General features: G+C 35.7%; 1 pseudogene; it reads right to left on the minus strand.

Moving 5' to 3' along the window:
* Nucleotides 1–4,379: 4,379 nt before the first annotated feature.
* Nucleotides 4,380–4,564, minus strand: LOC115229077 (annotated as a pseudogene).
* Nucleotides 4,565–5,157: the final 593 nt, after the last annotated feature.

Raw genomic sequence — 5,157 nt, forward strand, 5'->3', positions numbered from 1 at the left:
GGGTCAAGTCTTGTCAACGTTCCCCACCCGTGAGGCGATGAGTACTTCTGAACGACACAGTTGTAGAAAGGAGTTTTCCTACCTTCCCTGATTACATTACCAATGGGAAATCTCCATTATGCAAAAGCCTTCCAGAGAAAAATGAAGTTCGGTCCGTGACGGTTAAAGGCTATTAAATTTGACCTGGGCATACCAAAATTTCTCGACCTCTCTTTGGATAGGGAAGTCAGTAATGAAGAATTTGGAGGTGTATGTTGATCGGCACAAATAATTTCTTCCTTCGGTCTTCGTTCGATTAGTTAATTGTGACTATCGGTGGCTAATAAATAATTTTCAAAGAAAGAGTAAAGCAAAATAAAATCCATGCTCAAAGGACAAGAACTAAATATATCAGCTTTTCGGAAGTATAAACTAAAAAAAAGGCTGAAAAATTTGTTTAAATAGACGGAAAGCTATATCTTTAAGATTTTTTATCTAATCAGAAACTTGTTATTACTGCTACCGACGCACATGAGATGCAGACAATTGCAGAAGAGATCCACGACGCTAATAATTGTGGACACAATGCATTGGAAAAATTCTGTAGAAAACAATTTTTTTGTTAAAAGAGATGGCATTCGTCAGGTGGTAAGAGACTGCGGTATATGCCAATCTGCAGTCCCACTAAAACAATTATGACGACGTAAGTTATATTTTTGCGGATGTACCAAATGAGAGATTTCAGATTGATCTGTCGAACTTGAAAATATAAAATTGTGTTATATTATGTCGCGAGCGCAGCGAGCACGCGAGCGCAGCGAGCAACCACTCAATTTCTAGATCCGATCAATCAAAAAATCTATAAATTGACAAATACCCAGGCTTGTATTTGGGATTAAATATATTCGATAACAAAAATTAAAATCGATGCCAAAGCAGAATGAGCTTTAAAACCGATTTCATAAATAAAAATAATATTTTAAAATTTATAATTGATTTTTTAGAATAATGAGAAAAAATCTAAATGCTTCATAATTTATAAAAATGTCAAAACAAGAATCTTCTGAAGGAGCAAGCCTGTCTGCACAGTTCATTTTTGATTAGAAGACCTAATTTTAGAGATTAAAACGAAAAAATAGCAATGAGATTTGTCAAATTATTACCCCCCTCACAACCTAAACAAAATTAGCGTTCAGTATTCATTGATTTTACTTTTTCTATTAAGGTCTACTTATAAATTATTTTATGGGATTCAATGGAAAACTTAAGTTATTTCAATTTTAATTTTAAATCATGTTAAAATTTTAAATAATTTAATAAATATATTTGTTGATGACAGGCTTGTTAGCTGTCAAATGTGCGCGTCGCGCTCGCGTGCTCGCTGCGCTCGCGACATATTAAAAGTTTGTAAATGACAATGATCAATATTCTTGGTTTTTCACTGTTATTGACGTTTATTTGAGATCTGCCATCACAATGAATTCTAGAAATACAAGTGGAATTGAAATCGCTGGAAAATTAAACTACATTTTCGTGGATCATGGCCCTTACAGATATTTACAGTCTGTTAACGAAACAGAATTCAAAAATCTTCACATTTCAAATTTATGTGGAGAATTCTAAATTACTCAAATTCATGGAAGGCTGAACAATCCTCAGAGTCGAAGGATATTTAAACAATTTAACCAGACAATCACAAGGAGTTTATCCATATTGATGGCTTCGGATGATCAAAAAAGTAAATAAAAACATTTAAAAGGCTGTGTTTTGTATATCCGTATGGGGATCCAGTAACTATTGTCGAAAAATTGTCTAAAAATTTTTTCAGAGTCGAAGATAGTGCTTGGTCACAATAAAGCCTTATTATAAATTAACGTCTTTAGTTACTAATAACTAACTAATCTGTATAATTCTTCTCCTTTTTGGACCGTTGCACTGGATCTGCGTATTCTTCTCCTCTAACACTTCATATGACACATGAGACACATCTTCCGGCAAATCTGGTGGATCTGTTGTTTCTCTAGCCATTTTAGGAGGTGGTTGGTGGCTCTCGAAACTTGTTCCTCATGTTTTTCAATTTCCACTCCATGTTTATGTTCAACAAGCATGGCCTCCAATGTCTTTTTAATCGTCAGCGATTGTATATACGATCTAGTGCAGTGGTTCTCAACCTGGGGTCCGCGAAAGATTCCAGGGGGACCGCGAGATTTTTCTGAAACTTTATTTAAATGTTTATATTTAATGATAACAATTTTAAATTAATATATAATAGAATTAAATCATAATTAATAATATCTCTTTTAGATATATTATAAATAAATATATTTTATATTCAATAATACTGAGGGGGCTAAATAGCTGAATGTAGCTCAATTATTTATAAAAATCGTATATATATTTATTTTTTAGTAAAAGTTAATAAAATTTTTAAGCACGTTATTGATATGAATTCCTCGAATGTTGTTGAGATACGCAAATATAATCCTGATTATATAAAATATGGGTTTATTTGTATTGATGAAGATGGATTTGAAAGCCCAAAATGTGTTGTGTGCATGAAAATTCTGTCACACAATAGCATGAAACCAACAACTCTTGTGAGACACTTGCGCACTGTCATCCCCATCTAATCTACAAAAATAAGGATTATTTTATTTCTTTGCGTAAAATGATGAAAAATCGGCTGACGGACAACTCGCCTACAGACGAGTTGTCCTTGAACTCGACAATAACAAGGACGGACAACTCGCCTAGGAAGAAATGTATATTGGGGTATTAAAATTTGTATTTCAATAATTTTAACGATTTTTTAGAAGTAACTAATAATAAAAGAATTTTAGAATAACATGAATTTTTAAAATCAATCTATGTTAGACTTGCCGTCTTAAGTAGACATCATTTTATAATTTGCCCCCAGCGGGGTAGGGGATAAAAAAACTTTTAATTGATAATGTCAAGACCAATAAGTAGCACAAAATCTTTATTTCTAAAATTGTCAATTGATATTTTATTATAGTTCAAATCGACGTTTTTTGTAAAAATAAAAATTGAAAAAGTTCTATTTATGAAAAATTTAATTTAAAATTCTCCTTTTTGTTAGAATTTTTAATTAAATTAAATCCTAATAAATGGCTACAATTAAAAAGATATTAGGCCAAAGAAAGAGTGAGGTGGTAATTTTGGACAACAAAATTTTTTTGACAAAAAACTTAATAAATATGTAGGGGGTCCGCGAAATTTTTCATTTACTCACAAGGGGTCCGCGGACAAAAAAGGTTGAGAACCACTGATCTAGTGGAAGCATCCAACTTCAGTCTTTCCATATAAGACTTACTGACTTTAGAAAAGACCTCCTAATGCCGCAAGACCTGTCCGCGAGATTCAAGGAACCCCGACAACCAGCGCCTTAGACACGGAGAAACCTCACACGTGGCGAGGGAGGTCCGGAAGCCGTCGTGCCACCACACAAAGGCCGCTGTGGTGCATCGATTGATCAATTTGGACTTCACCTTTTTTCTTGCCGAAAAAGCGCTGGTAGATTCCCGAGGCATTCAGCTCTCAACGACGTTTGAAATTGAGTTGTACCTAATTTCATATTATTTTATGTGCTCTCGGCAAACCTTGACCAACACCGCCTGGCATGCCTTCGTGCGGCATCCGCCCCTCACTCTGGCAGCTGGATGAATGCTCTTCCTCTTTCCAGCATCGGGACGTGGCTAGACGATGCTGCCATACGCATCGGAGTGGCTCACCGACTCGGCCTGGATGTTTGTGCAAAACACCGCTGCAGATGCGGTGAGGACGTTGACGAAAAGGGACTGCACCCACTTTCCTGCAAGAGGAGCGCAGGCAGGGAACACAGACACAAGGCCCTCATTCGTGCCTCCTCGAACCGGTCGGACTCGATCGGGGAAATGGCAAAAGGCCTGACGGGATGACAATATTCCCGTACTCGTCGGGGAAGGCCCTCGTATGGGATGTTACCGTTGTGGATACCTTTTCAAATCGAGGATCCATTCTTCTGCGGCAAACCCTTGTTCGGCTGCAAACCACGCCGAAAAGATCAAAATACACAAATATTCTTCGCTCGCAGACCGCTACCGCGTTACGGCAATCGCCCTGGAGACCGCTGGAGTTGCAGGAAAGGAGACTGACTCGTTCCTCAAAGAGGTCGGGAAGTCCATCGGGAGGAGGCTCAAGGACTCGAGAGAGGGTCTCTGGTTCTGCCAGCGCATCGGCCTGGCCATTGTTTGGGGCAACGCACACTGCGTCCTCGCCGCTGGGACTTACGATTTTCGTTTTTTTTGACTTTCGTTTATTACAAAAAAAAATTAAAAAAAAAAATTTATGTGTAAAAATTCCGAAATCCACTTTTTAAGATTAATAAGAAAAAAAGCAAAACTGCTCAGAAACTCTACATGCCCTCCAACCAACAGGAACGATCGTCCAAACGTTCAAAAAAGAACGTCAAGTCACGCTCAAGCAATGCAGAGTATAGAACATCATCACAGCTTTGTGTAAGAACAATTTCGATGAACGTTCTTTCAAGGCAAACTTTAGAAATGATCCCTAGAAGTATAGCCTTAATTTTCACAAAATGCAAAATTTAAATCACATAGTTCTTTTAGTTAAAATATATAAATTATTTGCCGAGTTAATAATTGATAATTAATTTTTCAGCTTAATAATAAACATTTTAAATATAAATATAGATATTAAGAAATATTTTAAATAAATCTTTTTCTCACAGATTATTCAAATAATATCTAAAAAATTCTGAATTATTCATTTTAAAAAACACAGAAAGCTAAATGATAAGATATATACATAAGATTAAAATCTCTGAAAATCAATTAGATGTTGCAGATCACCACCTAGTCTAATAAATTAATGTACTGGAAGACATAATGGTGGATTATAAACAATTAGGCGTCATTTATTTTCATCATAAAAGTGATATTAAAGGTGTCTAAAATACAGAAGTTATAGCCATAACAAATTATCTAAATAAAATTAACGAAAATTCCTTTTTATGACGTTTGGTTGAACTCATAGCCAGACACTTTAGCAATTTGAGGATACTGCATTACTCTCACAATTCGATGGACAGCCTTGTTCACTGAAAAATATGTGTAAAATTGATTTCGTCTATAAAGGCTGCCACAGTCAAAAACAAGA

This window comes from Octopus sinensis, unplaced genomic scaffold, assembly GCF_006345805.1.
Source record: "Octopus sinensis unplaced genomic scaffold, ASM634580v1 Contig11667, whole genome shotgun sequence".
Lineage (NCBI taxonomy): Eukaryota > Metazoa > Mollusca > Cephalopoda > Octopoda > Octopodidae > Octopus > Octopus sinensis.